This window comes from Lichenostomus cassidix, chromosome 24, assembly GCF_008360975.1.
Source record: "Lichenostomus cassidix isolate B80296 chromosome 24, HeHo_3.0, whole genome shotgun sequence".
Lineage (NCBI taxonomy): Eukaryota > Metazoa > Chordata > Aves > Passeriformes > Meliphagidae > Lichenostomus > Lichenostomus cassidix.
In genome coordinates, this window is record NC_139504.1 from 6,405,635 (window position 1) to 6,431,654 (window position 26,020).

At 49.0% G+C, this 26,020-nt stretch overlaps 1 long non-coding RNA gene across 1 annotated transcript; it reads left to right on the forward strand.

Annotated features, from left to right (window-relative positions):
* The first annotated feature begins 1,607 nt into the window (after window positions 1-1,607).
* On the forward strand, window positions 1,608-26,020 carry LOC146427605 (uncharacterized). Its single transcript, XR_014856375.1, has 4 exons — window positions 1,608-1,786; window positions 2,452-2,559; window positions 23,635-23,803; window positions 25,592-26,020. It is a non-coding gene; the product is annotated as an uncharacterized LOC146427605 (long non-coding RNA).

Genomic DNA, 26,020 nt, shown 5'->3' on the forward strand with positions numbered 1-26,020 from the left:
AGTTACCTGATGAAACCCTTTGCATTAACTTTTCAGACACTGAGATACAAAAAACTTGGATGGGAAAGCTGGAAAGAGTAACAACTGAGCTTCTAGACTCATGTAAGTGATTCCCATATCCTAAGTGTCCAGCTGCAGAAATGCTGCCCAGACATGACCCCACAGCTGCTAAACCTGTTCCATTACACAGAGCTGAGGACCCTGCTACAATTTTATGAAAATTAGAAAATCATCATTACTTCAAATAAGAATGTAGTCTTTGCCCTGAACTTCACATTTTCACAAGTTGTAGAAATCATTTGGTCCTAATTGCAAAATTATTTTATTAGGTCAGTAATACAGTTCTTAATTTCTTCCTTTCTCAATCAAATACAGGGAGGAATTATTTTAGCTGAGTGTCTGAGTTTGACTTAAACGTTTAATTACAGCCTCTTCTGCCAGGCTGAAGTTGCCATAAAACTTATGCCACGTAAAGTAATTAGCAATAAATGACACTTAAACTCACATCAGGTAATGTGTACCTGGATCCTGGGCTGGGTGATTGAAACACACGGGAGCAGGGACGAGGCATGAGCTGGCAGCATCGATCCACACCGACCAGTCAGTTCTCATCAGAGGGTCCTGACAAGGGGCTAATAGCTTTTTCTGAAGATCCAATCCCATTTTCTAGGCAGTGGCTGCTGCTGTGCCACCTGGGATAACACCTGCTCTGGGCAGCATCGATCAGGTGGGGCCACAAGTGTCACCCCAGTGCTGTGTCCCAGCAGCTTTATCTGGATGTATGATTTCAGTGAAGGGAAAACCCCGAATTCCATCTAAACTCCCAACACCTGGGCTAAAAATTTCCATCTGAATTAGTGTAACCAGGAAAAGAATTTCAGTCTACTCACCACTAAGAGTTTAAACTGGCGTTGTCCTGTTTCCAGAGTCAGCCATGGAGGTGATCCCTGCAGCACTTGGAGGTCTCTCTGGAAATCTGTGTACACGGTGAGCAGGAAAGGGGTTTAGCAGGGTGCTGTGGGGAGCTGCAGGAAAGGGGATTCTGCAGAGCTCTGCACAGCCTGCAGCTGGGAGCTCCTTGGTCAGTTTCAGTTAAATAAACAGACTTTGTGTAAACAAATGGGTTTTAGGAGGAAAAACAAACTTAAGAGCAATTAATAAACATTACGTGAAAAAAATAAACTTTTCCTTGAATAAACAAACTTTAGAGCAATAAAGAGCTAAATAAATAAACAAACTACTCAGGGCCAGCTGTGCCACTTAAGCCTGCAAGAAGGATGAGAGCTCCACAATCCTGCCCAGCACAGGCTGTCCTGGAGAGAGACCACTCAGAGTGACTGGGAACTGACTGCTGCCAGAGGGAGCCTCACAGGATATCCCCCTTGTCCTGTGTCAGGTCAGTTCCTCCAAGCTCATCCTGTCCCCTCGCCCAGTCCCCAGAGGAGGATGGACTGATGGGTCCAGCTCTGCTCAGGACTTGTGTGTGCCTCACACAGCGGTGCCAGCACTGGCTGCAGAGCTCTCCATCCGTTTTCCCTGTCAGCCCAGGCTGAGCTACATTAATATCAGCTCTAACCCGTGTGCCTCTGCCTATCTGCCCACAGCCGTGTTCTCCCTCTCCAGCTCCTTATCCTGTTCTGCAGGATAGCAGCAGCCCTGTAAGTCACAGACCTGGAGTGACGTGGGCAGCATAGGAATAATGCTTACAGATGGAGTAAGGATGCAGAATGTAGATAGAAGGGTATGGAGGATGCCATTCAGCAGTCCCACAGCTCTGCAGTACAAGGTGAGCAGGGTCTGGGCACTGGGCAGCCTGAGTATGATTTGGGGGACATCCTGCACGCCAGATGCTGGGGAAACAGCCCCTTTGTGAGATTGAAGGGGTTTAGCAGCCCTGGGATGTTTCATTTGTGTCTTAGGACTCTGCTGTGAGCTAGACCCACATCTGCCTCCTGACTTCACTCCCTGTGGTAGCTGGAAGAGTTGCTCTAAGCTGTTCTATGCCCTGTCCCCAGAGAAATCCTGGAAATCCTGTTTTCCTGCTTTGTGTCTCACCAGTACCTGTGCTGACCCAAGTCCTCAGGTGCTGGCTCTCAGCATCCTCTGGGGCGAGGAGAATCCCCTCCTCTTCCTCAGCCAACTGCCCAAAAGTGGGAATCCCTGGCTGCAGTGGTACCTGTGCATAGGGGGGTGCTTCATGTCCTACCTGGGCTGTTGAGCCCTGGGCTTCAGTGCCCCAGGTTAAACATCTGTCAGCAGCACCATTGCTCCAGGGATTCCTGCAGCTCCCTCCTGGCTGCAACAAGTGGGGTGAGCAGCGCTGGCATCACCTTGCCCAACAGAGCACACAGAGCAGGCACGGAACGAGCAAGGGGGAGATGTGAAGGCTGCCAGGAGTAAAGGGAATATTTGATCAGACGCCCTCCTCTCTCCTCTGTTCTCGGCTCTCAGTGTCCCTTGGGAATGGCACCTCGCTGCCTCCAAGCACCACAGCTGCGACAGGTTGGCAGCAGCTCCTCAAAATGGGACCTGCATGGGAATTTCAATGAGATGGAGAAGGTAATCTTCAGCCTGTGACTCTCCATGTTCTTTTCTTCCCCTGCACCTTTGTTCCCTTCTCTGTTCCAGCTACGCTCCACTGTTTTCTGTGCCCGTAGTCAGCTTTCCATTCTCTGTACCTTGTCCCTGTGTCCATTCCCAGGACAGGAGGTGCTGTCCTCTCCCCCACACTGGGGTACAGCTTGCTCAGACATTGTCCTTCCTCAGATTTACCCCTTGTCTGTGCTGTGCTCTGGGCATTCATGGTGACTAGGACCACATAACCTGGTCCTAGCCAGGGGAACACGGTGCCCAGAGCATCCTCCAGTGGTGACTGGGACCTGCTGGGAGCCAGGCTTCTTCCCACATCTCCTGTCCTGCCAACCCTTCCCTGCAGCCCTGGAGTGTTCCTTCCCCCACTGCTCCTGTCCGCAATCAGCCCCATTATCCCTGGTAATTGTCCCTTCTCCGGGTAATGCTGCTGAGCAGGGACAGGGAGTGTGGCAGTGTTTTTCTGTGACTAAGAAAAGGTGTGTACGTGGCCTTGATTGCAAATGAAAAATTAAGGCCCCGTGTCTCGCATTCATTCCTACTTGATTACACACCAGTACGTAAACAAATCTTCACCCAGTTGCCTGAGGGGTGTCAATGATCCACCTTTGCTTCGCTCGCCTCTCCTCCAGCAAATCTATAATGCATTTAATCTTCGCCACTCGCTCTCCTCAGTTTTTAAATGTCTAATTTGCTGCCGAGCGCAGCTCCAATTCTCCCTGTGCCGCCGCTTTATCTGCCTGGTGTTTGCTGGGCTGGAGCATCAGGGTGCTTCTGGTCCTGGGGAGGAGACCCACAGCAGGCAGGGCACGGGGACAGCAGCACTGCCTCCAGCTGCACCCTGGCCCACAGTGCTCATGGAGCAAACCTGAAACGTCACAGGTTTGCAGGCTTAGGGAGGTGAAATTAAATCTGCAGGGGTGTGGCAAGGTTTAGGTTTGGGAAATGGGTCATGGGAGAGCTTAGCAGAGAGTTTTCAGTGAGGCAAAAGGAAATGAGGAGCAGGGAGCAGGGTTTGCTGAGTTTTTTGGACCCTTTGCATGTTCAGTGGAAAACCTTGGGCCAGCAGCTTCCTCTGTTGAGACTGGCAGGGTCGGATCAGATCATGCCAAATGTGCCCATCAAAGCCCTCGAGCTCTGCAGGAGCTGCCATCGCCTACCACCACTAATGTGCTTCCTCAGTCTGCCCCAGCCTGTTCGGTCCATGTCTACTGGTCACTGTGTCCAGCACTGGCAGTGCTGCTGGGGCCTCTCTGGGGCTCAGGACAGAGGCTGCCAGCCCATGGATAGGGTGAAGCAGAGCCACTGCTCTCCTCAGGTTCCTCAGGGCCATGTTTGGTGAGTCTGCTTGGAGCAAAACCCGTTCAGATTATCAAACTCCCCATAAATCTTGCAGCACATCTTCTTGTGTCTGGGTGTGTGTACATGTGCTGCTTTCTTTTTATTTAATGCTCTATTGAGGTCTGAGGCTTTTCCTTCCACTGGCTTTTATCTAGTCATGACTCCTACAATATTTAATCTCTATCAGAAACTGTAAGCCCTGTATTTATTTTATGGGTCAGTTGTTCATCCTTTTCCCTTGATGTTCTCACTGGCAGTGGAGAGTGCAGAAGGTGGAAAAAGGGAGAAAAGGGGAGGAGGGGGGAAAGAAAGCCCTGCTTGTTTCTGCCCGTCAACATTTGTCCAAATGACAGGCCAACAAATCAGAGCTCTGAAGGCTAATGGCAGGCAGAGAATTCTGGTGGAGAGTAAACGCGTGCATGAAGGGGATGGTGGAAATTTCCATCCCCAGGCAGATTGCAGCCCTGTCTCAGGCAGGCTCTATGATCCTCTGTGCAAGCCCTGGCTCTCCTGGTGGGACACTTGGATATCCCTGGAGCTGGAGCTCAGGCACCTGCATCCTTACTGACACCAGTCTGGGTCCAGCGTCGGGTCCTGCACAGGTAGGAGGCTGCAGGTGGCACCAAGAGCATCCACAGCCCGATTGCCTGACCAAAAGGTGACACACCTGCCAGTCTCATTGTCACTTTACTATCTAGAAAATCTTCATTCAGATTTGAGATGAATAAAAGATTAGAGTTACAGGGAAGAGACAACACCAAAGGTGAAGGCGATCCACTGAATTTACTTTTGCTGCAGAGACATAAATTGGTAGGAGATAAGTGCTGCCTGGGCATCCCAAATCAGTTTTAAGATCCACCTGCAGCTTCCCATCCTCCTCGGGGTGCAGAGGAAGGAGCAGGTGGAGCAGCATCCTTCCACAGAGTCGTGGCTTCTGCAGGATAGGCAGTGTGGCATGATGCAGGAAAGAAGACCCAGGAGCTGCAGCAGGGCTGGGGAAGGAGTAAGGAACTGATATCTGGGGGTACAGAAGTGTTTGCCAGCTTGTTGACCCTGCCTGGTTGAAAGGCAATGAATATTTCACATCTCCAGTGTTATCTGCAGTGTGGGCAGGTGAAAATTCTCTTTCTTCTTCCCCTCCACCCCTCTCTTTACTTGGGTTTTTTCCCCCAAAGTCAGGAAAGTCTGTCAAAACATTTATCAGAAATCCGTACGAACTGGCTGAGTGCCGCAAGGAACTAATCTGTGTGGAGCTAATCTGAGTGAACAAAGTCACCACAGGCTTGCCATGGGCACTCAGATAAGGATTTATCATAGGGAATTTGAGTGAAACATGAATTGCCTCTGGGAAGTGGGATGCGAACGTGGTGCTTTGCCAGGGGTTTACCTGGGGGAATCATTTGGGAAGGGGAGAGCAGAGCTCCTGCCATGACCACAGGCAGCTCCAAGTAGCAGAAAGATGCTTCTTCTGCAACAGGTGGAATTTGGGTGCAAAGAGTGTGTGTGTTCTCCTCATGCTGAATAGCCAGAGCCATTCTTGCAGCACTGCTTGAGGTCACCTCTCCCAAGCTGAGGAGCTTGTTCATTTGCTCTGTTCCTTTCCTTTTATTTGGGATGGTTAAAGCCGAGTTCTCCTGTCAGCTGTCATCCTTCAGTGTCTTTGTGCTTGACCTGTGCAGAGAAATGGGCGGGTTGCTACAGAAAGTGGCAGGTTGGGAAGTGGCATCTCGCAGGCTGTTGATTTACTGATTTGCATCAGAGGAGCTGGAGCCAGGGCTGGTGGTGCTGGGAGGGGGTGGAGGAGCATCCTTGGTGCTTCTTACTCACCATCAGCAGTGGTAGTGAGGGGCACAAGGTGCTGTCCCAGCTGCTGCTTCCCCTCCATGTCTCCAGCTGGGCTGTGCAGCTTTGGCAGCTCTCTCCTAGTATTTCAAGTGTTGCATGGAGGCTGCAGTGTCCCAGACTACTCAGGCTGCTGGTAGGATGAGCAGATCCTTGGAGATGCCCACCTGTGTCCTGAGCTCTACTCTGAACATCCTCCAAAGCAGGGAGTGGCTGGCCCTGGTCTCTTCATTTCCTTGTAAGATCTGCAGGGTGGTATAGCACAAGCTGGAAGAACATTCCAAGTGTTGTCTGGAGACAACTGTCCCAGATACGGCACAGAGACAACATTTTAAAACCTCATTTAAGTGAACACAATGAGAGGGCTCTTGGGTAGAAGGAGAATTAATTAATCTCGTTCCTACGTAGATACTTTTAATTAAATGGAAGTGCGTGGTCTTTTTAAAAAAAAAGAAAAAAAAGACATATGGAGAAGAGCTGGTGCCTTTGTGTGAGCCTGTGAGAGGAGGATGGGGAGTGAGATTATTCTTTTTTTGAGTGTTTTCAAGAGGAATGAGCATCAGATCAGGAGAGGTCTGTATTGTCAGAGTGTGCACTGAACATTTTCTTTCATCTGGGAGGAGGGCAAATGCGTTTTCCTTGTCATCTGCTTCAGAAGGTTGCTCCCTGCACAGTTGTCCTTGCTGGGTGGCTCTGGGCAGGGATGGGAGCCCCACATGGGTCTCAGCACAGCCGTGCCTTCAAACAGGCTGGCTCTGGATATGCTCCTGTTCTCTGCTTGCCTTCTCTGCACCTCGCTCTGTCTGCTCTCCCTGTGGTGATCCATCACCCCTCTCACTTGCCCCCAGTAACCTACAAAACCTCTTTGCCATCAGGAAGCAGTGATGGCTGAGGAGAGCTGAGAGCCTGGGGAGGGTTTGGGCAGCAGAGCTGGATGTGCTGTGTGTTCACAGCTCGGGTGATGCTGAGCTGCAGCTGAGGCTGGCAGGGAAGCCAGGAGGTATCCAGGGGAGAGGATTGAAATTCAGTCACAGAAGTGAGAGGTCTCTGGTATTGTCCAAGTGCTGCCAACACGTGTTGGTCTCACTGTGCCTCAGAGCCCTTGGCATTGACTGCTCTTCAGCTGTTATAGGAAGGGAGGCAATGGGATTTCTTTTGGATTCAGGAAGCTGACATGGCCAGGGACCTCCTGGCTGCTTTGCTGCACCAGTATCTGCCAAACTCACTGCTCATGAGCATCTCATTAAAAGCAGATGCTGCCATTCAAACACAGGCACATCGTTCCACCTTCCAAAATGTAATTTAATTGCAAGGGCATCACACTGCGGGAGCTGCCTGTCCCAGCTTTCAGCTGCCAGGGTCTGTCCTGCCTTGGGACACTTACACAGATTTTCAGGCTTACTCCATGCAATTCCCTGCCTCTTGCCATGGGTATAGCAGCACTTCATAGTCAGGAATGGGGCTGCTGGACCTGCCTGTGGGTGCCCAGGGATGCAAGGCAGTTTGTTGTTGCTCAGTTGGCTGCCGGGGTTTTGTTCCTTTTTTTTGTTCCCAGTTTTAGGGACTCACCATAACAAATGCTGAGCTTAAGGAATGTACTTGGCTTTTCCCCAGTAAAAATAGTGTTGCTTTATTATCCTGTCATGTTTTGGTGAAAGGTGGGAACGCAGGTCTCTGCGGTCGCCCCTCGGAGTGACAGGACGCTAATGAATTGAGAAATGGCTGTGGATGGCGCTGCCCGCATCACATCTTCATTAGCATCCTTCTCCCAGAGACTGCTGTGATTAACACTGTCACCACAGACGGGACAGGAATGAATAATAACTGCCCATCTTCTACAGCAACTGAGCATTTTGCTCAGCAGTGGAGCAGGGACCCCACGGAGAACTTCCAGCCGCAGTTTGGATCCTGCCACATTGTCTTTGCTGGGGTTTGTTAAGCAGCTGTTGTTGCTCTGTCTGCAGCTGGAATGTCCTTTATGGCTTGGGTTAGATGGTGAGGAAAGCAGTGATTGCTGTGCTGGGAAAAAACTCAGGAACTGGGAGCTTCTTTGTTTGTCCCGTGAGGAGCCTCATAAAACATCTGCACTCCCCCAGATGTGTGCTTGGGCCCAGGTGGAACCTCCTGGGCTGTAGGAAGGTTATTGCAAAGGTACAGAGCTGTTAGAGAGTTTGTGTCTGGGGCTGTCAGGGGAAAAATGCTGCTTCCCAAGGCAGCCTCATCCTGCTGGCTTCCCAGCAGCACCACAGCTCAGAACAAACCCCCTGCACCTTGGGAGAGAAGGCAACTCGAGTGTCAGGTCTGCCATTCCAGCACCTCCTGCTTATCCAACAGCCTCAATGTCCCACTCCAGGCTTGGCAGAAGGGCCTTTAGCAGGTCTCTCATTTCCACAAGGAGCTTTTTACAAGCTGCCTGAGTCAAACACTGAGTGGCTGTGCAGAGGACATGTGTACACATGGGGAGCCATTCAAGAGGCCAGGGGAGTGGAGTCACTTCTCATGTACCACCACCTGCTCTGTTGCAGCTCCCCGAGTAGGGAAGGAGGCTGAAGCTGTATAAAACTGAGAAACTCGTAGAGGTCAAAAGAATAAATTATAGTATTTTTTAGGTTTTTGTGGGTTGTTTATCTCCCCTGTTTTCAAGTCAATCTAATCAAATGCGGATTTGCCACAATCACAGCTCATGCTAACCTTCACCTGGAGGGTATTAATATGCATGACGCTTGTTAAGTGTTTGCTTAATTTTTATTTATGGAAACTAGACTCTGTGAAGTGTAGCTGAGCTGGCTGGAGAACACGTGTGCAGGGTGTGCTGGGGTGGGAAAGCAGGAAGGAGGTGGAGGCTGGGAGGGACCTGGCATGGGGGATTGGTCCAGAGTGAGTGGTCAACAGGTCACTGCTGATCTCTCAGTGGACTGAAGAGCTGGCAAGGGGAGCTCACTCATCACCAGAAATGCTTGACCTCAGCCCTGGCTGCCTGTTTGATGACCTGAACTTTGTGTGCTGTTTTTCTCATCTCTTGAAGATGTGCTCACAGGTCGCTTAACAGCAATAGTGTTTTATCCTGGGAGAGAGACGGGCAGAAGGAGTCTCAGCAATGGGGGATTTTCCTGCAAATAGCTCTTATTTTTAGCCTGGCTTTTGGGAAGGCAAAAGGGAAGGAAAGGACAGGATTTATTTTTAGCATCTCTTCTTGCCAAAGCTGATCTGAGGTCTGCAGGCTGAAGGACAAGTTTCTCCAAGGCCAAATTCCTCAGAGTCCTCCTGTGCCAGGATGCAGTGAGCATCACATCTGTGCTGATGGCAACATGGTCCCTGTGGCCGTGTCTCAGGAAGAGTCCATGGAGATAACACGGGCTGAGGTGTTACCAGAGGCCACTGTTGTGTTTGCAGGCTCCCCAGCTGCTGCAGGGCATCAAGAGGCTCCTCTAAAATCTCATCCATAGCACATGAAGGATATTTAGGGCATGTTCTATCCAGCATGGTGTTGCCAGTCTTGGGCTCAAGAGCAGTATTTGGGTGGCCAGGGTGGCCAGAGAGCATCTGGGGGATCTGGGAAGGTGTTTGAATAATCAATGAATTGAAAGGGGCCTAAACCTGCAAGGAATCAGGTGATTTTTTTTTTATGGTTGAAAGGTTCTGCTGCCCCATCCTTTAAATTGCAGAGAGATCTTCCCAATGCATCTCAGCCAGCCCTTGGCATGTGAAGGGATTGATCCAAACTGTAATGGGCTCCCTCTCTGCCCTGCCTCTACAGCGAGTCTATAAATAATCATTCACCATTGCCCTCTGATCTGTAGGCTTTATTGAAATCTGCGGCATTGAATGTTTTTACAGCGACCTGGGTGTGTTTGACAGTCAATCCTAATCTCAGCATTGATTATAGCATCAATATTTGCCCGGGTTGTTGTTGTGATCTCTCCGGAGCAGCCGGTGGGTGGTGGTCCTGCCTGGAACATCCTGCCTTTCCCAGATCCAGCCCCTCCATCGTGCACAATAGCAGCTGATGGCAGCGCTGTGCGAGCAGCCAGCTCCCGAAACAGCCCCGCAAGCCGTCTCCTGGAAACCCTTAACGCATTCAGAATATGAGTATTTATGTATCTGAATTAAAAAAGAAAGGAAAAAAGCCTTAACCTTGGGGAGGGGGGAGCTTGGGGATGGCAGAAAGGTTGCAGTGATTAAAGAAAGCTCGGAGCATTCGAGCAATATTAAATCTGACGGGCATAATGACGACTGAGATCTGATAGAACAGAGAGAAGGCTGGAAAGAAAGGGCTGGTATTTTTCCCTGATGTAACATAATGGTCACATTTTTCTTTCACAATGGTTTTTCTGAGATAAAGAACAAATTATACTGATTTGATTGCTACTTAGAAATACTTAAAATTGAAAAAGACAGCAGGTGGGCATGGTTAGGAAGGAGGGTTATTTTAGCATAACAGATGCATGCATAAAGCATTGCAGAGCCAATTTTTTAATCATGAGGCCCCCCCAAAAAAGCCTTTGGAGTCTTTCTGTGTGAGGTGGGGAGGTGAGGAGGAGTGTGGGGGACATTGGGGGAATGGAGGAGAATGTTCCTCTGCCAGCAGTGCTGCCAGCAGCGTGGGATACAGCATGGGAGCAGTCTTTGCACCAACTGGGGCGTGTCACGGTGGGAAATAAATCCGACAAGGTACATTTTATTATGGAGAAGGGGATGATTGCCCAGGGCAGTGGGCTACTGGTGCCTGGGATGGCTACACTAGGAGGTGACACAGCCCAGGGTGCCAGGCTGGAGAGACAAAGCCTCCTCAAACACAGCTCTGGCAGGGTGTAGTCTTCCATAAACATACATGGCCATTTTTAATTATTCCCACAATTAAAAATGACTTGTTTACTCAGATTTACGCAGCGCTAATAAATATGCCTTGGAAATTACTTAAGTAACTAGGGTTTGCTAATAAAAACACCATATATAAAGCAAGTGCATTGCTTGGTAAATCAATTAATTCTCATTTAATTACTGGAATTGCTATCGGTGACTGGCCATCGCTCCAATTTGCTCGCAGAATGGACGTGTTTGTTTACAGCTGCAGATAAATGATGTCAGGAAAGGCTGTGGTCTGGCCAGGCCAGGGCTGCTCCTGCACAGAGCTGTCCCTGCTGGGATGGGATGTCCAGAGGACTCCCATTCCCAGGAAAATTGGTGGAGGCTGCTCCTCTGCCAGCTCAGGGGTTTAGGGTGGGCAGCCAGGGCAGCTTGGGTCTGTCAGAGGCTTGAAGTACCTTACACTGCCAAAGCAGCCACTGGCATTCCTTTCATTCTGTCAGAACAAATCATCTATTCCTTTATGTCTCTTAATTTAAAATTTAAAAGAGGTTCAGGCTGGGGTGACCATTTACAGCAGTTTCCAAACCAAACTCCATCCTTCACTTTCCTATTCCTGTGAGCAGGGTGAGACAACAAGCTATGACAGAAGCAAGCCTGTTCATTCCAAAATTTTGTTTCTATAACATCAAGGAAGTTTAATTTGGTGATAAAGTCTATTTTATGTTTCTTCTCTAATGGTATTTTAAAAACATCTTGGACTTTCCTGGGATTCTCCTGAGCTCCCTGCCCAAGCTTTTCATGACCATTACTGCATTGAGAAGAAATAGCCCCCCTTGCTGCAGAGGAGAAGCTTTGCAGGCTCTGTATTGACCTCAGGACTAATTTTCAGCCAAAAAGGACTATTTGATTATCTAACCTGACCTCTTGTTAAATATTAAACAGGTAATTCAATCAGACCTGCTGCTTTTGAGCTTCTGTTTGGCTAAGGGAGAAGAGTGGTTTATAAAGGAGACCTTGTACCCTGGAATCCCTGAGCTGCTGCTGCAAGGCTCATCAGCTCTGGAGCCCTGCTAATGGCTTTGCTTTCCAGGTGTGCATTGCCCCAGCCAGAGAAGGAATAAGCTGGAAAAGTGGGCAAAACAAGCAAACAGCACCCTGGCTGGGGAGGAGAGTGGGCAGAGAGCTGCTGGCACAGGGACAATGCTCCTGGCATGAGCAGCACCACACAGACCCTGTGTGAGTCTCTCTCTCCTCTTTCCTTTTCTGTTTTTTCTTCCCCTAATCCTGCCCATCCTGGTGCATCCACTGGGGCCTCCTGTGAAAGTACGGATTTATCTGGCTTTTGTGTTTAATCCCAAATCTGTCATCCCCTGTTAAATTTGATGGTGCCTGAAAGGTCTGGTGTTAAGCAAATAGGTGGTGACCAGAGCCTTTGATGGGAATCAGATGGAAGCCTAATCCTAAGGTAATGTTTTTCCCTATAAACCAGGGAGGCCCCAGGGTATGTGGCAGGAGGAGAGCTGGGAGCAGCGCTGTGCTGTCTGCCCTGCTGGGATGGGTGTTTGGCAGCTCTCTGCAATCCCTGCTGGGCCATGTGCTGCTCCACTGCCATCTCTCCTGCCAAAGGAGTGATACCCAGCTGGGGATGGAATCTCTCCCAGCAGCAGAGCAAGGCTGGTGGTGGATTTTGCCGACACACTCTGAATGCCCAACTCCTCAAATTATATCACCCCGCTGAGATTCAGGAGGCTCTGCCTGGGACAAGTTTTCCCTGCACTGCATTATTGTCCTGGGAGTGAGGGAGGCCCTGGGACATGCGAGGTGTCTGTCTCACAGGAGTGGTGCTTAATCCCTCTTTTTCCTCTCCTTCCTTCCCGCTGCAGCCCACCAGGCAAGGATGGTACTTTTCATTAAGTGAATATTACTGGTCATGTAATTGAAATTCAGCTTTAAGGTTGAAACTCCAAAGCAATGATCCTTGAAGGAAAATGCAAAGCTCACCTTCTCTCCCACCTTGTTGCTGCCTCTCAAGCAAGGAGGAGACACGTGCCCCAGGAACAGCCCAGCCCATGGCTTTGCTTCCACTGCTCTTCTGCCAGAGCTGGTTGGTGCTTTTATTTTAACTTCTTTTTGCCCTTTTTCATCACACAGTGTGCCCCTGGAAGTTCATAGAGTTAGTTTGCAGTAGTGGTACTTTCTTTCCCTTTTTCTCCTCAAAATAGCAATAATCATCAGGGTCCATCTGCCCCTGTCCTGTCTGACTGTCACCTTCAGCGTCACTGTGGGTACAGCCAGACAGTGTCAGGGTCTGCACTTTCTAGCACAGCAAGGGAATGGGAATGGCTGGAGCCTTGCCTTGCTCCCCAGCTGCTGCTGAATTCCCAAAGAGGAGCAGAAATGAAGATGTATCTGCTCCCATCCGCAGATAAACCAGCCGCTTTTGGTAAATTAAAGTAATTCATTGTGCATCTCCAGACAAATATGTGTGCGCGCATTGTTATTAATTCAGGCTCTGTTTTTCATTCTCTTTTTTCTGCAGCTAATTACCTGTCAGAGAGAGTTCTCTGCTGGTCTGTGTGCCGAGTGGCTGTTTGGAGAGCGAGCCAAAGGGAGGGGAGAGGCAGGATGTCCTCAGCCTGGTCTAAGGGCAATCAGGCAATGGGGACAGGAAAGGGCAGGAAGGGGAATGCTGGGCTGGAGTACTGAAAATTCCCCATCTGTGTTTCCACAAGGCTTCTTTTGAGGGATGAGAGGAGGAAAAGGTGAGGAAGGGTGTCCTGACCACCCCAGTTCTTGCCAGGAAGGTGGAGAAGGTTTGGATTTGTGGCAATAAGCTGCTGAATGGCTGAGGAATACATCAGCTGCTCTTTGCCAACATCTTCTCAAGGGTGAGATGTTGAGGTCCAATATTTTTAACAAGGTTTCTGTTGGAAAACCCACCTGCTCAGCTGAATCCTGGCTACATCAGGAGTGTCTGCTGTGTTTTCCCTGCCCCATGTTGCTTTATGTGGGGCTGACAAAGGAGTGAGTAGATGTTGTGAGGCACACGTGGATCCATGCAAGGTGATTATAAGCACATTAGCAGAATGAATTATTTATACATTTGTAAGAAATTATCGATCCGTTGGGTCCTAATCATGCAGTTACTCATCAAATGATCTATTTCTCATGCTTTAACCCTTTTCAACCCACTACAAAAGGGCTTCGTGTATAAACTGTGACAAGTGGAAGTAAACATTTTTTTCCGGACGTCGCTTTGGGCTCTTGGGAATATGTGAATCCTGCAGGCACGCAGATGCTGGCAGGTGAGTAATCAGCATCTGGGGGGTGAGAAATCCTCATAAGACATGAATCTGTCAGGCCTGAATGCTGCTGAGTCAGCCGGATGGTTCCTTTGGCTGCAGGATGGGGCTGCTGATGCCACCAGCATGGTGTGAGTGCCCAGAACACCAAACACCTCCTGCCCTGCTCTCATCTCCCTGTCCACGACCACTGACATGTGCAAAGCTCGCTCTGAGTCTGCTGATGGAAACAACTCTGGAGCCAGCCTCCAGAGACCCCATGAGGTTTGTGTTGCTTTCAGCAGAATAATGCAATTCCTCATATTTTATTAACCATAATAACACCAGTCTCTAGATGTTGCTATATCCCCATCCACATTTTTTTCCAACTTTCCAATTATTTCAGCTCCTTGAACCTTGCTGACAGAAAACACATTGTAGTGCAGTTTCTTTGGGGCACAGTGAGCCTGGAACCAGTGGCACAGAGGGGAGCAGGCACCATGCTCCCTGTGCCCACAAGCTCTGTGACACCCACCAGCCCTCCCCACGATCTGCTCACACTCCAGCAGAGTCTCCCAGTCCCTGCACGTCCCTCACTCCCACCTCAGGCCGCGTTGGAAATTGCAGAAACTGTTGGGGAGATTTATTCTCCATAAAAAATGTGTGACTGTTATGCCAAGTTGTTGCATTTTTCTGTCTTTGCTTTAATGGGTGCTAAAACTGATTGACTCTCTGGCTTTAGACAACTCCACGGCGTATTCGTTGGGGCAGGATTGATTTTTTTTTTTGGCCCCCCACTTTTTTAACAGAGCAGCCACCTGACGACTTCAAGTTACGAACTTTGAGTTAAATTATGAACCTTTTAGTTTTGCATTACGAGGAGTATCTGAAACCTGATTTGCTACATCAAACCACATTAGTTGTGTTATGTTATTTTCTAAAAACACATTTCGGAGAAATAACTCCAATCTGTGTTGCATTTTATAGACCAAAATAATTGAATGGCGGCTGTTTGTAATTTTAGCAATCTCTTAACCTTAATCATATTTAATGGCTTTTCTCTTCAGGCTAACAGGAGGGAAAAAAACATATTTCAGCTCCATCATGGAGCAGCACTACAGTAATGCACTCCCGGCTCCGGCAGGCACTGTAAATTCCTGCTTTCTGAATTGTTGGTTCAGGACAATCATTCAGCAGGGAATTACTTTCTCCTCTATGAAATAAATGAGATGTTAAACTAGTTTTCTGCTTCCTGCAGGAGGAGCAGGGCGGCATGCAGACCCGGGCAAGGCAAAAACAAGACCCAACCCCAGCTGGTCACTGGGGAGCGGCGAGAGGGAGCAGGATGGGGCAACAACAGGCAGGCTGAGATCAAAGGAATAAATCAGGTGAAACCCAAGCAGGCAGGAGCATCGGTGAGCCAGGAGGGGACTTGGCTCACTCTGTGGGGAGGTGCCAGTGTCACTGCAGGATGCAGCACTGCTGGCCCTTCTCCTCCTGCTCCGTGCCAGGGCTGGCTGTCCCCACAGCATCCCTGGCACTCACCTGCTGGGCTAGGCAGTGCCCATGGCTCTGGAGCCCCAGGGAGAGCCCACGGGAGGAGTGATGCTGCCAAGAAATCCCCTCATGTCCCATTCTAACAGGGCTGGCCATTCACAATCCTCCCAAGGGTGTAATTTTGGGGTTATTTGTATGTTTTTTACATAGGTGACTGAGTCAGAAACACTTCCATGGCATTGATGATTAAAACTCCAATTGCTTTGGTAATTGCAATATGTTTCAGGGAAGAGGTTTGGAACTCCTTCCTATCAGGTGATGCTGCCTGGCTGTTCAGGAATTGTCTGAGTACCTGCTGTGTGCAGGTTGGATCCCTGCCCCATGCTTGCCCCATGTATTACTCTTGTTCCATCGTCTGTTCTGCTGAGAATTATGGTGCCACCGGGAGGAATAAACAACCATTATATCCCAGTGCAGGGAAGGAGGTTAATTTCTCCCCATAGGAGCTCTGATCCTTCGAAACTCTCTCCCATTGTACTCATGAAAAATAGGTTAGTGTAATTAGAGATATCGGTCTGGGCAGCAAAGGAGAGGCACGGTGGTGATTAACTCGGCGCATGCAGGAGAGGTCACCTTCCCTCACCCTGCCATGGAAGAAAAAATCCCTCTTTTTCTAGCCCCCCCACCAGACATGCTGGAACTATGTGAGTGACAGGGTATTGTCCATAACAATACGCAGAGTTTTGTATGAGGTGGAAACCTTCAAAGATTGAAAGAAATTCCCCCAAATCTCTGGCTTCTATCAGGTGGAATATTGATGCTGTTTTAACAGGGTCCTTTCATTGCTATTTCTACAGATGGATTTTTTACAAAATAGTGGTATTTAAAAGGAAGATTCCTCCCTTGTGCCCTCCCTGGCTCTGGGTCCCACCAGAGCAAGCTTCTAAAGAGGTCCTTGATATATCATTTGCAGTAATGGCTCATGCAATCAGTCTATACCATGGAAAAGTCAGCAGACAGATCTGTTCTCTCAAGCTCTGCCAGATGCATTGCAGACCAAGGCCAAGGTGCACTGGGAATTTGGGAGGGATGGAGAGCACCCATCCCCACGTGGGAATGTGGGACATTCTCCTCTCCTGAAGGTTCTGAGTGCATCATGCATGGGAGGTTCAGCCAGTGATTGAAGTAAGGGATAGTGAGAGTGAGGGGAAAAAAACCCAGAAGTTCCAATTTGCTTTTCCCCTTAAAATGCTGACATTTTGGAAGCTGGCTCGTGTATAAGAAAATCTTCAGCCAAGTTGAGAGCAACGTTCCTCAGCCGAAGAGTCTGCACCCCTTCATGCTTGGCAACATCTGAGGCTGGAGGAAAATGATAATTGCCTTTTCATTCTTCTCAGTGGCATCAGGAAGCATTAAAATTGGGTTTGGTTGGTCACATGGGAGCATCATCCATCAGCAGCACGGTGTGCAAGAGCACGACGGAGAGTTTCTCCCACTACAGGCAAAAGGCATTATTAAAGAAACTAATCATTTAAAAAAATAGTACAAATAACCTACTTGTCTGGTGAGCCTGATGGCTTTATTTTTGTATCCTCCAGCATAATGAGCATAGCCTGGGCTGCATGGATCTGCCTCTGCGAGGGCCTGATTGGTTTTAAATGTCTTTGCTAACCACTCCACATCAAGCCCATAAATCTGGGTTTGAGTAACTGAGAGCTCCAGAGCTCCCAGTTAGGGTGAGCCTTTAATTAAACACATGCTTAGGAAGATGCAGAGATGCAATCCTTCAGTCCTTAAACGTTCGCTGTGCTGTCTGCTGGGTTCTATCAGTGACCACCAAGAGCATAGTAAAACCTTTGAAACCATTTCCCACAGGATTCTCCTGGAGAATTTGGCTCCTCATGGCTTGGATGGGTGTACTCTTTGCTGAATAAAAACCTGGCTTGGTGGCCATGCCTCAAGGATGGTGGGGAATGGAGTTATATCCAATACCACCCTGCTTCCCTTTAAAAACCAGAGATACAGCCCTGAACGAAGCATAGACTGTGTTTTCCCCTGTTAAATTAAATGATGTCTGAAATGTGTTGAGACCTTGACCCTTGGGCTGTGTTTAACCTCAAGCAGCACAAATATATGTCTTTTTTTTTTCAATCTACATACCAGGTTTTCTCCTTCTCGGAAGACAAAATATTAACTCTGTCTGTTTTGAGCAGTTTTGACTCAATTGGCCCTCTCCCTGAACTGCGAGCTGGAGCTAATGCACAGGGATGGAAGTCAGGCACGACTTCCAAACTGTTTTCTTTTAAGCAGCCCATTACACATTAACCTGCAAGACTGTGTTTTAAGGGAGCCTTGTTCATCACCTCAGAAAAGTCAAATTAACATAATATCTGGAAAAGAACAATGGGGATAGAAACTGTTAGTCATTGTTGATGGAACAGGTAAGTTTCATGGCATGATCTGCTGAATATTCATACCATATTGTTTTTGACATTTAAGAACTCAATTATCAGCTGACTAATCAGTCTTTTACAGGACGTTATTTTTGTGATGGAAAACGCAGCTCTGGTAAGCCTCAAGGGAAACACTGCTCAGAGAGATCTTGGATCTTGTTTTATTCTGAAGGCAAGGTTTTTCTTTATTAAATGGATTAATTTAGCCCTTCTACCAGCATGACTCAGAGCCCTCAGCAGGGTGGGCAGATTTTGTCCAGTCTTTCCAGCTCTGTGTGATACTGGAGCTTGGAAGAATCCTTCCTCCCAGACCTAGGGCTGGCCCAGCTGAGATGCCTGGGGGCATTCAGGGAGGGGAAGGGGAGCCTTCCTGGTGTGGTCAGGAGCTCCAGCACAGTAAGGCTCCCCTGTGCTTGGGAACCTCAAAATGTAGTGACTGTTTCTGAAAGCAAGAAAGGGCTGGGAACAGTCTAAGCCTTAAGAAAGATACCCAAATCTTGTCCTTTCCCTTTCTTTGTCTTTTTTTTTGGAAGGCATTTTGGAAATCTAGTGATAATCTTTGTGTAATTTACCTCTTGCATTGAACAGCTCAGGGACCAGCTTTCCACTTGATAGATTATTTTGACATATTTACTCATAGCTGTGTCTGTCTCAGCAGCATCCCCATAAAAACCTCAAACTTTAAATTAATACGTGGGGACTGAGATTTTTCTTGCCTGCAGTTGAGCAGTCTCTTAACACACTCTCCTCTTTCTGGCTTTTAGTTATATTTAGGTCTAAAAGTGTAACTACGAGAAAGCACCAAGTGCATTTGTTTTAGAGCAAAAATAGAGATGTTTTTGCCCAGGGTTTGGTGTTGGGGAGCTGCCCTTGGCCATCCTGGTGACCACAGTGTCAGCAGTGCTGCTCCTCTGCACCAGCATCGGTGCACAAAGCAGGATAGGGGGACTCAGACAATTCCCCACAGGTTTAGTCTAATCTATGGATGAAAGCAAGCACATTATTTCACCTTCGTGGAACGTGACAGTTATTAATAACCCCATTAAGAGCAGTGCCATTCGGCTCTGTTTAGGCAGGCGATGCTGGAATGATTGCTGGGAAGCAGGAGGGCTCCCCTGACTTCCCGAGTTAACAAGATGTTGTGTTGCTGAACATTGTTTTTCTGTTTTGGTAACGAGCTACGCTCGGGGTGCTGTGGGTCAGATCAATACGAGCACTGCCCCTCCATCACCCCTGCGGAGAGCCGAGAAGGACAGCAGCTGAAGGATTTCTTACCAGTTTTTAAAACAAGTGCTTTCCTTTACACTCGTGTTTATCACACTCTTCAGTGGGGTTTTGGGTTTTTGCTTCTTTTACAGAGAAGCTTTGCTCCCCTGACACTCAGCCTGGTTCACAGAGGTCCTGGGCAGAGTGTGACAGTTGCTGCTGTGGTGTCCCAGCAGCTCTGTTTTGGGGGCTCTGGGCAGCAGGGCTGTGGCTGTGCTTTGCTGGACCCACACTGCCAGTGGCACCACATCAGGGTGTTTTGGCTGGATTCTGTAGGCTTGCAGAGGGCTGCAGGGATGTGCTGGGCTCTGTCAGCCCTGGGGCTGCTCGTGGTGCCCACAGCTCACTGGGTTGTGGGGGCTGCTGCACACCCACACAGGAGCTGCTGCTCGTGGGCTGCTCCTGAGCGTGGAGGGAGGTGACACATCCATGTAGAGCTCAGAGGAAGAGCCAGGAGCAGCTGGGAAGCCTCGGCAGCTCCTCCACAACTGCAGGGCTGCACGTCTGTGCAGTGGGTCACACTAGGGATGTTTAGGGTTGCGATGTGCATGGACCAGGGGTTAGTGGCTGTTGGGCAGGGATGTGGGGCACAGCAGCCTCTCATTAGGAGCTTGGCAGGGCTTGGCGTTTGCTGCTTTTCTTTCAAAGGAAGAAAAAACAGAGCATTGCATCTTGGGGGTTTTGTTTGGGAGGAGAATACCAAGAATTGTAATTCTTTTTAAAGCTGGTGTTATATCTGCATCCATGTAGCTGTGCACCAGCTCCTTTATCTCACATGGGGATAATGATGTCTGGTTCCACAGAACTTGAATTATTCATTGGCATAAACACTCAGTGCCCGGCATGTGAAGGCCCTCTCTGTGCAATGGAAACCATCCCAGGAAAATATTAAGGAATAATTAGATTTCTTGGGTGGCTGGGTGGTTTTAGGGTTCAGTTCAGAGGGATGAGGGCTGTTGACATGACAGGGTTGGCAGCAGTGGCTGGGGCTGCAGTGCTGGCTCTGCCTCTCTGTCCTGTGGGCAGGATCAGCTCCTCTATCATCTGGGACTCAGTTTGCTCCTTTCTTATCAGCAGTTAATTTTTGGTGTTTGTACAGCCACTGAGTGATCTCTGGTGTCCCCAGAAAGCAGGTGCAGGACAGGTAACTGGGACAGGTGCTCCAGCCACTTGTGCTCTGTGCCACACCCCGAAATTTGGGTCTCATTTCACCTCTATCAGATAACTTTTCAAAACCAACCTGGATTTTATTTCCTGTAAGTAGAGCACTGCTCAGGTCCGGCTCTCTTTTCTCTTTGCAGAGAAGAAAATTGGCACATTTCCCCCTGCAAACACATTTATTGTGCAGTAAGGGATCAAAACACCATTTAATCCTGAAGATTAAAACCTCATGTTGTCGGGGAATTCCTACGTGGAGCACTTATTTCCTTTGCACTTGTTTTCTTTCTTTGCTGATGGATACAGCTGTCTGTTCTCTTGTCACCAGCCAGACCCCTCATACCCGTGCCAGGGCTATTACTCCATCACGTTGCCACTCTGCAGAAAGCAGGTATTAAGCAAAACAGCATTCTCAGAAGCAAAAACTGCTATTGTTAGCAAAACAATACCTGCAAAACAATTTCCTCCTGACTGAAGCCTCGTTTCTCCCAGCGGCTGGGTGGGAGGGGTGATTTGTGATCTGGTGGTCACACTGATGCTGCTCCTGACCCCAGAGCAGTGCCTCATCCTGTAGATGGGCAGAGGGAGGTGAGGAGCTCCATCCTGAGTCCTTGCACAGATGGGCACAATGCTGTCATGCAGGGTGATGTTTTTCCCACTATGGGCACTTTAGAGGTCACTTTGCTGTTGTCCACAGGAGTTTATCTGAAACAAGTCACAAAGTACTGGCTGACATCGCCTAGAACCCCTGAGTGTTTCTGTGTATCGAATTTGGGCAGGGAAAAAGGAAAGGCAGTTGGGAGTATGGTGGGGGAAAGGTGGAGTTTTTTTGGGGAATATTTTCCTGACTGCTACAGCAAAGGATGCTGAGCCTTACAGTAAACAAGCCCAGGTTCCTGGGGTGGCAGAACGCCAGACCTGGAGATTCACTGCTCGTTTTTTCAACAACAACAATTAGCTTCTTCAGCTAATGAGGGGTTTCATAAGCAACCATGAATAATAGTGCTTAGGGACTCTTGGCAAAAATCGGTGTTTTGAATCAGACAGCCACCGTCTCTCTGAAATCCAAGCGGAGGCTCCTCACACAGCAGTTTCCTCCCTGATCCTTTTCCTGGGCAGACAGGCAGGGAGAGGCAGTGGCGCCCTGGTGCCAGTGGGGTTTGGGTGGTTTTGGTACAGGCATCTCCAAAGAGTCCCTGGAGGAAGCAACGATCCAGTTCTGCAGAGGCAGTCGGGGCTATTGGAATACGATGGCAGCACTAGGAGACACAGAGAGACCCTTAGACTGCATCGATGGGAAGGGGAGGGACGTCAATTCTATCTCTTTGAATTAATGAACTACAGTCTGAAACTTGCAGCCTGGTTAAAAGCAGTATGGATTTCACCCAGTTGCTGCTGATCCCAGAGGATCCTGTTCCCCCTTGGTGCTGCCCCTGGGCTGCTGGGCTTGCTGGAGCCCTGCTGCCCTCTGCATCCTCCCCTCTGCCCAGCACACCCAGGCTCCCTGCATGCTGGGGCTCTGAGGGGAAGCTTCAGAAGCTTTGCAGGTGGTGCAGGCCAAGGAGAGTGTCTTTCTCTGAACTGCTCCTTGCCCCCATGTCCTGGAGCCCTCTGACCACGCTGGCATGGCAGGCTCAGAGCACAGCCAGCAGTGGTGAGCACAGGGACATTGCCCCAGTCCTGGCTGGTCACACAAGCTGGACAGAGAGCCCAACTCTGGCTGAAGTGTTGCCATTGCCAGCTCTAATCTTCAGCCTCCTCCTAAGCATGAGGCAGTACCAGCTCTCCAATTTTAATTTTATTCATACAGCTGCTATTACTCCATCTGGATCACGCAGGATGAATACTAATGGCCCTCTGGATTGTTTTAAGTGCAGATCTGAACCAGATACTTGCCTTCATTTTGTCAGGAGCTGTAGCATCACACTGAGATTTGTGGAGTTTCCTCCTAATGGATCCCTCCCAGTGCCAGCATTGGACCCTGGGGGGTGTGTGTATGTGTGTGAGGGCAGAGGAAACCTGCCAATGCCACAGAAAGGGAGCCGTGGGCAGCCTTCTCTCTCGACTGGAATATATGTTAATTTTCTCTCTCTCTCTCTCTCTCTCTCTGTGTATATATATGTGTGTATATATGTATATACATACAATACATATAGGTTGCCCTAGCTGAGGACTCCCCAGAGAATATCTCACCCTCCAGTGAGGTCCTGGCTCTCCCCACGGGGCACAGGAGCTCTCCTGCCCCACCTGTCATTACCCTGCATGAGAGGATGCCCCAGGTCTGCTCTGAGGGCACTCCAACCTTCCGCTGCATCCGAGGTGGGAATTATTCCATTTAGCAAAGAGGATTAATGTTTCATAACAAAGGGTAATTTATTCAATTGTATGCAAAAAAGGTAGCAGTAATGCACGTACGAAGCTTGCTTTATTTCTGGCTATTGTAGCAGAAGTTTAAATCCTGTGAAAACATTGGTAAACCTGTTGTGCACCCCTGGGGAGAGCTTGACCAGCCCCAGCTGGATGGGATTGCCTGCATTAACTGCACTTGACTCTGACAGAGGAGGGAGCTGGCAGGGTTTCAGGGTGCCCAGCCTGCTCCTGAGCAGATGGTGAAGTGCTGATCCCACGGAGAGCACCATGACCTCACACCCCATCCCATGAGGGGATCCTTGAGGAGAGCCATGGGGAGCTGCTGCTTCTGGCAGCTCCATCACCCAGCAGCTGTGTGCACATCCTGGCTTCTGGCTTAATCTCCTGCATCCCTGCAGAAGCAAGGATGGAGTGCAAGGAGGGATCCTGACCTGCAGGATGGCTGAGTCCAAACTGTCCACGTTCCTTCTGGGGCAGCAGCAGTTGTGTTGTAACCATGATGGGCTTGAAAGGAAGTATTGGCAAATTAAGGAACATATAGGAAAAGCTAAAATTGTCCAGTGGACAAAATTATGGGAAAAAGCAGACAGACTCTTAGGGAACAAAACCATCTTGTAATTGAAAGCTTGCCTCTACCCCAAGCATCTCAGTGGTCCTGGACACCTCGTGCCTATAGCCAGGCTCTGACAGACAGTGACAGAGCAGGAGACCCTGAGCAAATACAGTTGGTTGTTATTGTTTATCCACACCAAAATGAATGCAGTGCACCATCCTGATCTCCGTGCAGAGGCCATGTGGGACTGAACTCCTGTTGTGGACAATTCCACATGGCACTGACAGCATCACACATCTCTGCAGCGCCTCGGGAGGTATTTATAGCATTTTGAGATCTTTTGTGTGGCATGAACTCTTGAAATAAGCAACCAGTAAGAGCTTTTACCTTCCAGGGAGACTATAAAGCCTCCATATCTGCATTGATCCAGCCCTGGGGATTTGCATTAATTACTTCTTCCTCCGGTGACTTTCAGCTCCGGATTCAATCTCTGGCAAAGGAACCTGCAGCACACCATCCTGACAGCGACCTCATATCGCCTGTCACAGCAGCAGAGGAGCAGCACGCTGGGACAGGGGACACTCAGCGCTTCAGACCCAGGCAGCAAATCCTCCAGCGCTGTCACATCACCACACACACGGCAGGTCGGTAATCTGAACTACAGCAAGAGACTCAGGAGGTTACTTCTGGCAGAAAATAAGGTTTAAATAAGATAAGTCACTGCACCGTGTTGCTGGCTGCTGTTTTGGCCAAAGACAAAAATAGAGGTGTGAAAGGACTTTTATTTCCCGCTCCTCCTCACCCACTAATTCTGTTTTCACCGAAAAGATTCTCCCTTGGGTAAAAAACCAAATTGGCAAAGTTGCATTTACAGGGAATTTCTGTGAAAGGATTTGTGAGGGAAACCTTGAAAGTCCCTTTGCTGAAGGAACAAGAGGTCTCCTTCCCTACCAGGTTCCAGCCTGTGGCTCCCCAGGGAGTCCTGGTCCTGCTGCCCTGGCAAGCAGGGCTCCAGCTCATGTCATTTCTTGTGTTCCAATCCCTGCCTTTTTGCCCAGCTCTCCCTACTCATCCTCCTCACTGCAGGGCTGTGTGGGACCACAGCTCTTCTCATTGTTTCTGGAGGAAGGGCTCTGTGGGGACACAGCTCTCATCACTGCTTCGCTGGCCGTGGCATCAAAGAGAATAGCAGATAAATTGTGGCTGGAGATGATGAAGGGAGAGAGCCTCTGGGATTTGCTCTGGCTCCAGGACTGTGCCATGCAGTCATTAATGATCTAGAGAAGCAATAAGCTGTGAAGGAACAGAATTTGCGATGACACACGGCTGTGTCGAGTAGGCAAGTTTAAAGAAGCTGGAGAAATTTTAAGGACACCCACCAGTGGCTGGTGAGCAAGTAGAGATGGTGTTTGCTTTGCCTAATACAAAATGATGAACAGAGACTGCAATTACCCGAGCTGTTGGCAGGAATGTCTGTGCCCTGGTTAACCCTGTCAGCTCAGAAAGCTGATACACAGCTGTGTCAGAGGAAACCCTACACCCATAACCCAAAAGTCAAGAAATACAATTCCCTTCAAAGTGTACAGCAGGGAAAACCCAGCCCTGGAAATAGGAGGTTTTAATGCAACCTAAAAATGTGCTTTTGGTTCTGAGACACCTCAGAGAAGATATAGGAGAAATAAAAAATACAGTAATACTTTCCTGAATAAGATGAAACTCCCTGCAATAAGTTATTGGGGATTCCAAATTACTCAGCAGAGTTCATGGGAGAAGTCTGAGGTGCCCCCAAGCAGGCTCCTCACAAGCCAAGGGCTCAGCCCTGCTGATGGCATCCTGGGCAGGGGATGGCAAGGAGTGGTAATTCTCCAAGCCCAGCATTACTCTACTTTTTTCCCCTTAACAACTGAGCTGATTAGAATGAAACTTTGACTTGATGAGTGATGGTTGTTGTGGTGCAGCAGTGGCTGTGTAGCCCCTTCATTTTCTTGGTTTGTCTTTTAAAAAAACATTGGCAGCATTTCATCCCAATTTAATGCTCGGGCTCTCTGCTCCATATTCATTTCTCTCTCCCTTCTTCCCCTCCCTGATGCTCAAAAGAATCAAATGATTGTTTTATTTTTGTTCACGTGTACAAAGCAGGGACTTGTGAGGTGGCTGTCACCAGTGGGACACCGGGTGTGCTCCGTCACGGAGGGAACAGGGACAAAGCTGCAGCAAGCCCTAATTACAGGCTAAGGTGCAAAAGCAGCTCCATATTTCTTTCTCCTAGGTTCCAGCTCAGTGGAGTCCTTTACTCCTCGAGCTCTGATGCGTTGGAAGCTTATTCAGCATTATTTCTGTTAATTAGTGGCATTAGAGCAGTTTCAGGAAATCCTGGATGAGCTCAGAGCTGTTGCTATTGTACAATTTATTGTCACCTTTCTTCCTCTCAGAGCTCCAGCCCAGGACTGTTGCTTCGTAGGCAGAAAACACAAGAGAACCTCAATCCACAGCGTTCCCAGGCTGGAGAGGGCAGGAGAGAGTGGTGAGGGCAACCCAAAATGTCAGCTGTGACATCATGTTTTTGGTCATCCCAGGACAGGGAATGAGGGCCCTGGGAACCTCTCTGTGCCTCCCATTCACCTGAGCCCTGAGTTCTGCTGGGTGTTTGCCCTGCAGCTCCTTTTCCTCTGCTCACTGAGCCCTCAGTCCCTGGCAGTATCGACCCTGGCACTAAATCACCTCCCACCTTTCTCTGCCTTGCAAACACCGGGCAAAATATTTATAGCAGGGATCTGCAAGCTCCCAGCTCCTGCTGGGGATGCAGCTCACGTGCCATGTATTTCAACAACAAGGACTTATTAAATAATAACTGACATTTA